Source organism: Melanerpes formicivorus, unplaced genomic scaffold (genome assembly GCF_026170545.1).
Source record: "Melanerpes formicivorus ecotype bairdi unplaced genomic scaffold, bMelFor1.0.p_v2 SCAF_237, whole genome shotgun sequence".
Taxonomy (NCBI): domain Eukaryota; kingdom Metazoa; phylum Chordata; class Aves; order Piciformes; family Picidae; genus Melanerpes; species Melanerpes formicivorus.
Genome location: NW_027142589.1, coordinates 97,501 through 107,500, shown reverse-complemented (window position 1 = coordinate 107,500; position 10,000 = coordinate 97,501).

Here is a 10,000-nt window from a genome sequence, read left to right as displayed (position 1 = left end):
CGCTGCCGGTTTGCGCGGAGCCCCCCCCTTCCCGCCGTTGCCTCTTGCCGCTACCCCCCCGCCCCCCCCCCGCTGCCGGTTTGCGCGGAGCCCCCCCTTCCCGCCGTTGCCTCTTGCCGCTACCACCGCCCCCCCCCCGCTGCCGGTTTGCGCGGAGCCCCCCCTTCCCGCCGTTGCCTCTTGCCGCTACCCCCGCCCCCCCCCCCCGCTGCCGGTTTGCGCGGAGCCCCCCCGCCTGCCGTTGCCTCTTGCCGCGGCCACCACCGCCCCCCCCCACACCCCCCGGCCCCCCGGTTACCGGTTTGCGCGGAGCCCCCCCTCCCGACGTTGCCTCTTGCCGCTGCTGCCACCCCCAGCTCCCCACACCCCCCGGCTCCCGTTAGCGGTTTGCGCGGAGCCCCCCCTTCCCGCCGTTGCCTCTTGCCGCTACCCCCCGCCCCCCCCCCCGCTGCCGGTTTGCGCGGAGCCCCCCCTTCCCCGCCGTTGCCTCTTGCCGCTACCCCCCGCCCCCCCCCGCTGCCGGTTTGCGCGGAGCCCCCCCCTTCCCGCCGTTGCCTCTTGCCGTTACCCCCCGCCCCCCCCCTCCGCTGCCGGTTTGCGCGGAGCCCCCCCGCCTGCCGTTGCCTCTCGCCGCGGCCACCACCGCCCCCCCCACACCCCCCCGGCCCCCGTTACCGGTTTGCCCGTCGGAGCCCCCCCCCTCCCGACGTTGCCTCTTGCCGCTGCCTGCCACCCCCCAGCTCCCCACACCCCCCGGCTTCCCGTTAGCGGTTTGCGCGGAGCCCCCCCCTTCCCGCCGTTGCCTCTTGCCGCTACCACCCGCCCCCCCCCCCCGCTGCCGGTTTGCGCGGAGCCCCCCCGCCTGCCGTTGCCTCTTGCCGCGGCCACCACCGCCCCCCCCCACACCCCCCCGGCCCCCGTTACCGGTTTGCGCGGAGCCCCCCCTCCCGACGTTGCCTCTTGCCGCTGCTGCCACCCCCCAGCTCCCCACACCCCCCGGCTCCCGTTACCCCCGCTTTGCACGGAGCCCCCCCCTCCCGCCGTTATCTCTCTTGCCGCTGCCGCGACCCATCTCCCCCCCCCCCCGCCGCCGCTAACTGCCCCCCCGAAGCCGCTAGCAGCTGGGCACCCCCCGCCAAAGCCGCCGCGGCTTCCCCCTTCCCACATTGTCCCCTGGAGGGGGGATCGCGACGCGGGCTGCCGCTTCCCTCCCGGGCTGCCCGGCTGCTCTCTAACCCCTGCGACCGAGGCGGCGCTGTTAGGGCGGCCGTGCCGGTGCCCCTTGCCGCAGCTAGCCTCTCGCCGCTGCCCCTCCCGTCCGTCGCCCCCCGTCCCCAAAAACTTGCTGCTCTCCACGCTGGAGCCTGCACGGGGGAGGTTGCGCTCCGCTCCTCCGGCCCTAAAGCCGCCCTCGCCCGCCCCCCGGCTTGCCGCTTGGCTGGGCTGCCCGCCCGCCCGCTAATCCCCCCAACGCCCCCACCCCAAAAACACCCCAGCCCTACCGCATGCCGCTCCCCCCTCTCCCCCGCTCTCGCTGACCGCTGCCACCCCCCCCCCACCCCTCCCCCCCCGAAACAAACCCCCCAGCCCTACCGCATGCCGCTCCCCCTCTCTCCCTAGCCTGCCCCCCCCGCCGTCGCTTGCTGCTGCCGCCGCCGCCGCCCCGCCGCCGCCGCCGCCGCCCGCCGGGACCCCGCCTCGGTCTGGTGGCGCGCGCGATCGGAGATCCCCGGCTACCCGTCCGTCCGTCCCTCCCTCCCGCCCCGCCCCGGGGGAGGGCCCGGGGCAGCGCGGGCAGGCGGGGAGCAAAAAAAGGCGCGGGGCGCCAAAAAACGTCGGGGTCCCGGGGTGGCGGAGGGGGGCGGCGGCGGGGGGCGGCGGCGGGTACACGGCGCCGGGTCCAGGGCGCCGGGTCCAGCCCGTCCCGGGGCGGGGACAGGTGGTGTCGTCCGTCCCCGCCCCCGTAAACCTGCTCTGAAGCATCCGCTTCCCGCCGCGGTTCGCCCTCCACCCCCCCGCCGCCCACACGCAGCTGCCGCTTCCCCGCCGCCTCTGCCCCCCGCCCCGGGATCAACCACCCGCCGGGTCCAGCCGGTCCCCGGTCCCGGGAACCTGCTCCCGGGGCCAGCCGGAGCCACGCCCCCTCCTCTGACGCTTCCAGCTGCCGCCTCCCCTCCCACCCCCCAAACTCACACTGGCCCTCGCCGGCCCCGCCCACCCGCCTACCTGCTTGCCCGCCGCCGCTGGGTGGCGTGCCGGACACTCTCGCACACAGGTACACAGACAGGGACACAGGGACACAGGCACTCGGGCACACAGGGACACAGGGACACAGGGACACAAGGACACAGGGACACAGGCACTCAGGCACTCAGGCACTCAGGGACACAGGGACACAGGGACACAGGCACTCAGGCACTCAGGGACACAGGGACACAGGGACACAGGGACACAGGCACTCAGGCACACAGGGACACAGGTGGCGGGCCGGAGGCCTCTCTCCACTGTGTGGCAGGGGTCCAAGAGCCACCCCAGCCCAACCCAGAGGGTCTTTTGCACCTCTCTAGAGGCCACCCAGAGACCCCAGGCCGCAGCAGAAGCCTCCCCCGCATGCTCTGCAGGCTTCCGACCCACCCCAGGCCGCACCAGAAGCCTCCCCCGCAAGCTCTGCAGGCTTCCGACCCACCCCAGGCCGCAGCAGAAGCCTCTCCCGCACGCTCTGCAGGCTTCTCAGCCACCCCAGGCCGCAGCAGAAGCCTCCCCCGCACGCTCTGCAGGCTTCTCAGCCACCCCAGGCCGCACCAGAAGCCTCTCCCGCACGCTCTGCAGGCTTCTCAGCCACCCCAGGCCGCACCAGAAGCCTCCCCCGCACGCTCTGCAGGCTTCTCAGCCACCCCAGGCCGCACCAGAAGCCTCCCCCGCACGCTCTGCAGGCTTCTCAGCCACCCCAGGCCGCAGCAGAAGCCTCCCCCGCACGCTCTGCAGGCTTCCCAGCCACCCCAGGCCGCACCAGAAGCCTCCCCCGCACGCTCTGCAGGCTTCTCAGCCACCCCAGGCCGCACCAGAAGCCTCTCCCGCACGCTCTGCAGGCTTCTCAGCCACCCCAGGCCGCACCAGAAGCCTCTCCCGCACGCTCTTCAGGCTTCTCAGCCACCCCAGGCCGCAGCAGAAGCCTCCCCCGCACGCTCTGCAGGCTTCTCAGCCACCCCAGGCCGCACCAGAAGCCTCCCCCGCACGCTCTGCAGGCTTCCCACCCACCCCAGGCCGCAGCAGAAGCCTCTCCCGCACGCCCTGCAGGCTTCTCAGCCACCCCAGGCCGCAGCAGAAGCCTCTCCCGCACGCTCTGCAGGCTTCTCAGCCACCCCAGGCCGCAGCAGAAGCCTCTCCCGCACGCTCTGCAGGCTTCTCAGCCACCCCAGGCCGCAGCAGAAGCCTCTCCCGCACGCTCTGCAGGCTTCTCAGCCACCCCAGGCCGCAGCAGAAGCCTCTCCCGCACGCTCTGCAGGCTTCTCAGCCACCCCAGGCCGCAGCAGAAGCCTCTCCCGCACGCTCTGCAGGCTTCTCAGCCACCCCAGGCCGCAGCAGAAGCCTCTTCCCGCACGCTCTGCAGGCTTCTCAGCCACCCCAGGCCCCAACAGAAGCCTCTCCCGCACGCTCTGCAGGCTTCCGACCCACCCCAGGCCGCAGCAGAAGCCTCTCCCGCACGCTCTGCAGGCTTCTCAGCCACCCCAGGCCGCACCAGAAGCCTCCCCCGCACGCTCTGCAGGCTTCTCAGCCACCCCAGGCCGCACCAGAAGCCTCTCCCCGCACGCTCTGCAGGCTTCTCAGCCACCCCAGGCCGCAGCAGAAGCCTCCCCCCGCACGCTCTGCAGGCTTCTCAGCCACCCCAGGCCCCAACAGAAGCCTCTCCCGCACGCTCTGCAGGCTTCCGACCCACCCCAGGCCGCACCAGAAGCCTCCCCCGCACGCTCTGTAGGCTTCTGACCCACCCCAGGCCCCAACAGAAGCCTCCCCCCGCACGCTCTGCAGGCTTCTCAGCCACCCCAGGCCGCAGCAGAAGCCTCTCCCGCACGCTCTGCAGGCTTCTCAGCCACCCCAGGCCGCACCAGAAGCCTCTCCCGCACGCTCTGCAGGCTTCTCAGCCACCCCAGGCCGCACCAGAAGCCTCTCCCGCACGCTCTGCAGGCTTCCGACCCACCCCAGGCCGCACCAGAAGCCTCCCCCGCACGCTCTGCAGGCTTCTCCGCCACCACAGGCCGCACCAGAGGATCTTTTGCACCTCTCTGGACGCCACCCAGAGACTCCAGGCCGCACCAGAGGCCCCCCCCCCCAACCATTTACAGGCTGCAGTGCCAGCCTAGGCCCCGCTGGCAGCCTCCCTTGTCTGCTTTGGAAGGCCTCCCATCCACTCCAGACCTGCCTGGAGGCCTCCCTCGACTGCTCCCGGGGCCCTCGAAGCCACCCTAGGCCTTTCTGGAGGACCTGCTCGACCGCTCGGGCGGCTTCTGACGCACCCTCGGCCATCCGGCGCCCAGCAGCTCCCAGGGCCAGGCACCGGCCTCCCCCTCCGGCCGCCCCTGGGGCCGGGGGTGGCTCGGACTCGGCGCCCCCAACGTGTCGTCCCGTCCCCCCCCGCCCCGCACCGCCGAACATTCGCTGCAGCCGAGGGCTTGCCGCTCGACGCCTACCCCACCCGCCCAGCCCCCCGCTGCGGCCCGGCGCTGCCCCGGCCGCTGCGCCCCGCCTCTCATCGCTCCCCCCACCCGGCAACCGGCCGCCGGGCACGGCAAGTCCCAGGGCAGGGAACAGGTGCTGCCGGGACCCCGTGCTGGCTGCCGGCTTCCCGGGGCTGCCCCGGGCACGGACAGGTCGCCCCCCCCGCCCCGGCGAATGTTCACCGAACCGGCTGCCGGCTGCCTTCGAGCACCCCCCGCCCCCCGCCACTATCGTCCCCCCCGCCCCCCCTCCGCCTCCGCTGCCGCTTCTCCCCGCACCGCCTCCACTGCCTCCCCCCGCCGCCGGCGAACGAGTCGCCGGATCCGTAGGGTGCCGGGAGCCCGAACGGCGAGCGGCTCCGGCTGCTGCCGGGACCGCGGGGATTCGAGCCGGTCCGGCCGCGGCCGGGACCCCGTGCCGGAAGCCGGCATCCCGGGACGGCCCCGGGACGGCCCCGGTCGCCGGCCGGGTGACGTTCAGCGAAGCGGCTGCCGCCAGTCTTTGGGCCTCCCCCGTGCCGGGGCCGCGGGGCTTCGAGCCGGTCCGGCCGCGGCCGGGATCCCGGGCCGGACGATGGCTTCCCGGGCCGGTCCCGGTCGCCTCCCGGGTGACGTTCACCGAAGCGGCTGACGGCTGTCTTCGAGCCCCCCCCCCCTCCGCCTCCGCGGCCGCTTCTGCCCGCACCCCCTCCACTGCCTCCCCCCGCCGCCCGCGAACGAGTCGCCGGATCTGTAGGGTGCCGGGAGCCCGAACGGCGAGCGGCTCCGGCTGCTGCCGGGACCGCGGGGATTCGAGCCGCTCCGGCCGCGGCCGGGACCCTGTGCCGGAAGCCGGCATCCCCGGACAGCCCCGGGACGGCCCCGGTCGCCGGCCGGGTGACGTTCACCGAAGCGGCTGCCGGCTGTCTTCGAGCCCCCCCCCCCCCTCCGCCTCCGCTGCCGCTTCTGCCCGCACCCCCCTCCACTGCCTCCCCCCGCCGCCGGCGAACGAGTCGGCGGATCCGTAGGGTGCCGGGAGCCCGAACGGCGAGCGGCTCCGGCTGCTGCCGGGACCGCGGGGCTTCGAGCCGCTCCGGCCGCGGCCGGGACCCCGTGCCGGAAGCCGGCATCCCGGGACGGCCCCGGGACGGCCCCGGTCGCCGGCCGGGTGACGTTCAGCGAAGCGGCTGCCGCCAGTCTTTGGGCCTCCCCCGTGCCGGGGCCGCGGGGCTTCGAGCCGGTCCGGCCGCGGCCGGGATCCCGGGCCGGACGATGGCTTCCCGGGCCGGTCGCCGGTCGCCTCCCGGGTGACGTTCACCGAAGCGGTTGACGGCTGTCTCCGAGCCCCCCCCCCCCCCCTCCGCCTCCGCTGCCGCTTCTGCCCGCACCTCCTTCACTGCCTCCCCCCGCCTCCCGCGAACGAGTCGCCGGATCCGTAGGGTGCCGGGAGCCCGAACGGCGAGCGGCTCCGGCTGCTGCCGGGACCGCGGGGATTCGAGCCGGTCCGGCCGCGGCCGGGACCCCGTGGCGGAAGCCGGCATCCCGGGACGGCCCCGGGACGGCCCCGATCGCCTCCTGGGTGACGTTCACCGAAGCGGCTGCCGGCTGTCTTCGAGCGCCCCCCCCCCTCCGCCTCCGCTGCCGCTTCTCCCCGCACCCCCTCCACTGCCTCCCCCCGCCGCCGGCGAACGAGTCGGCGGATCCACACCGTCCCGAGAGCCCGAGGCGGCGGCACCCAGTGCGGGTCCGGCCGAGGCCGGGACCCCGTGCCTGTCGCAGGCTTCCCGGGACGGCCCCGGAACGGCCGCGGTCGCCGGCCGGGTGACGTTCTCCGAAGCGGCTGCCGGCTGTCTTCGAGCCCCCCCCCCCCCCTCCGCCTCCGCTGCCGCTTCTGCCCACACCTCCTTCACTGCCTCCCCCCGCCGCCGGCGAACGAGTCGCCGGATCCGTAGGGTGCCGGGAGCCCGAACGGCGAGCGGCTCCGGCTGCTGCCGGGACCCGCGGGGATTCGAGCCGCTCCGGCCGCGGCCGGGACCCCGTGCCGGAAGCCGGCATCCCGGGACGGCCCCGGGACGGCCCCGATCGCCTCCTGGGTGACGTTCACCGAAGCGGCTGCCGGCTGTCTTCGAGCCCCCCCCCCCCCTCCGCCTCCGCTGCCGCTTCTCCCCGCACCCCCTCCACTGCCTCCCCCCGCCGCCGGCGAACGAGTCGGCGGATCCATACCGTCCCGAGAGCCCGAGGCGGCGGCACCCAGTGCGGGTCCGGCCGAGGCCGGGACCCCGTGCCTGTCGCAGGCTTCCCGGGACGGCCCCGGAACGGCCGCGGTCGCCGGCCGGGTGACGTTCTCCGAAGCGGCTGCCGGCTGTCTTCGAGCCCCCCCCCCCCCCCCCGCCTCCGCTGCCGCTTCTGCCCGCACCTCCTTCACTGCCTCCCCCCGCCGCCGGCGAACGAGTCGCCGGATCCGTAGGGTGCCGGGAGCCCGAACGGCGAGCGGCTCCGGCTGCTGCCGGGACCGCGGGGATTCGAGCCGCTCCGGCCGCGGCCAGGACCCCGTGCCGGATGCCGGCATCCCGGGACGGCCCCGGGACGGCCCCGGTCGCCGGCCGGGTGACGTTCAGCGAAGCGGCTGCCGCCAGTCTTTGGGCCTCCCCCGTGCCGGGGCCGCGGGGCTTCGAGCCGGTCCGGCCGCGGCTGGGACCCCGTGCCTGTCGCAGGCTTCCCGGGACGGCCCCGGAACGGCCGCGGTCGCCGGCCGGGTGACGTTCACCGAGGCGACTGCCGGCTGTCTTCGAGCCCCCCCCCCCCCTGCCGGAGCCGCGGGGATACGAGCCGGTCCGGCCGCGGCCGGGACCCCGTGCCGGAAGCCGGCATCCCGGGACGGCCCCGGGACGGCCCCGATCGCCTCCTGGGTGACGTTCACCGAAGCGGCTGCCGGCTGTCTTCGAGCCCCCCCCCCTCCGCCTCCGCTGCCGCTTCTCCCCGCACCCCCTCCACTGCCTCCCCCCGCCGCCCGCGAACGAGTCGCCGGATCTGTAGGGGGCCGGGAGCCCGAGGCGGCGAGCGGCTCCGGCTGCTGCCGGGACCGCGAGGCTTCGAGCCGGTCCGGCCGCGGCCGGGATCTCGTGCCGAACGTCGTCTTCCCGGGACGGTCCCGGGAGGGCCCCAGTCTCCTCCCGGGTGACGTTCACCGAAGCGGCTGCCGGCTGTCTTCGAGCCCCCACCCCTGCCGTGGCCGCGGGGATTCGCCCCGGTCCGGCAGCTGACGGTTCCCTGTGTCGGACGCCGGCTTCCCGGGACTGCCCCGGGACAGCCCCGGTCGCCTCCCGGGTGACGTTCACCGAAGCTGCTGCCGCCTGTCTTTGTCCCCCCCCACCCGTGCTCTCCCTCAGGCGGGAGGTAGACGTGCTCTCCCTCGGCGAGTAGACGTGCTCTCCCTCGGCGAGTAGACGTGCTCTCCCTCGGCGAGTAGACGTGCTCTCCCTCGGCGAGTAGACGTGCTCTCCCTCGGCGAGTAGACGTGCTCTCCCTGGGCGAGTAGACGTGCTCTCCCTGGGCGAGTAGACGTGCTCTCCCTGGGCGAGTAGACGTGCTCTCCCTGGGCGAGTAGACGTGCTCTCCCTGGGCGAGTAGACGTGCTCTCCCTGGGCGAGTAGACGTGCTCTCCCTCGGCGAGTAGACGTGCTCTCCCTGGGCGAGTAGACGTGCTCTCCCTCGGCGAGTAGACGTGCTCTCCCTGGGCGAGTAGACGTGCTCTCCCTGGGCGAGTAGACGTGCTCTCCCTGGGCGAGTAGACGTGCTCTCCCTGGGCGAGTAGACGTGCTCTCCCTGGGCGAGTAGACGTGCTCTCCCTCGGCGAGTAGACGTGCTCTCCCTGGGCGAGTAGACGTGCTCTCCCTGGGCGAGTAGACGTGCTCTCCCTCGGCGAGTAGACGTGCTCTCCGCGGAGATCGCGCTTGTCGCCAAGGGGTCGCTGTTGCGCTCTGCCTCCGCCTACGTCATCGTACAAGCCGGCGTGATTTCTGCGACCTGCCGCTGGGCGGAGGTCGGCTGGTTGTGCGCTCGCGGAGCTGACGGCCCTCCAGTTCCGTATATGAGGGAACAAGCGACGCCGAGCACTCCCAGGGCAGCGCTGCCGAGCGGCTGCTCCAAGCCACCCGCCAGGCGGCTGGGCAGGGGTCCGTCTGGCTTCTCGGTGGCTTTCGCCCGGGTCAGAGAGGGGACCCGCGGGGCCGAACAAAGGCGCGGCGGTTTGGAGCGGCCGCTGGCGCACCCTCAGCGGTGTTGGATGGGTTTCGCTCGTCCGTGAGCCGGAGCCCAGCCCGGGCTCGGCAACGAAAGCGGGGAAAAGAAAAAAAGTTGACGAGTGGCTGGCGCCGGCCACTGCCAAAGTGTGGAACCCCCGAAGCGAAGTTTGCCCGGTGGGGCACGGGGGCAGAGAAAGCCGGGGAGACGTGGTGCCGGCGTCGGTCCCACCAAGAATGGAAAGCAAGCCCGTCCAGGTACGGCGAGAGAGAGCCCGGTAAGGGGCAGAGAGAGTTCCCAGCACTGGACCCTCTTCACGGGGGTTCCCCCCCATGGCCAAAGCCGCAGCCCGCGGGGGCACGGCATCTAAGGGAAAAGCCAGCGGCGGTGACTGGCCACTCGTATGCTATGGAGCCCGGCATGGGGGGAGGAGGGCAAGCCGGTGCCCCAGCACGGCTTCCTCCTGGCTCCAGAGGGGCGCCCCGTGATGGAGATGTAACTCGGTGCAGCTTGAGGGAAAATGCAAGCCCACATTTCGGGGAGGCAGAGGTGCCCTGTGAGCCGGTGCGGCCCGGTGCAGCTTGCCCCCCCCCCCCCCATCTCTGGAGGGCGCCCCGTTTGCTCCTCCGGCGTGTTGCCCGCACGCCGAGCCCCGTGCCTGCTGGCTGCTCCCGAGGGCGGTGGCGGGTGCGCGTGGCTGTGTCTGTCCCAGAAGAGTGAGGCCGTGGGGCCTCCGCTGGCTTCCTTTCCTTCTGTCCTTGTTGATCGATGAGGCCTTTCGGGTCGCGTCGGAAAGGGCCCCCGGCCGGCAGGGCAAGGGCGGTCTTCCTTTCCACTTCGCTTCCCGTCGCGTGTGAGGTGTCGTCCTCGTTCCCCCAGCCCCGAGCGGCTCGAGCGGGGGGGAGCCGTGGCGTTAGCGGCCCGGCGCGTGCCTTGCCGCATCCTCCCCTTTCCACCTCCCCCCCGGCGCTGGGGCAGGGTTCGGGGACCGGTCGACCGCAACCGGCTTTGTGACTGCTGCGTGGCCCCGTGAGTTTTCAGGTGTCCTAAAACGCGTGAGGCGC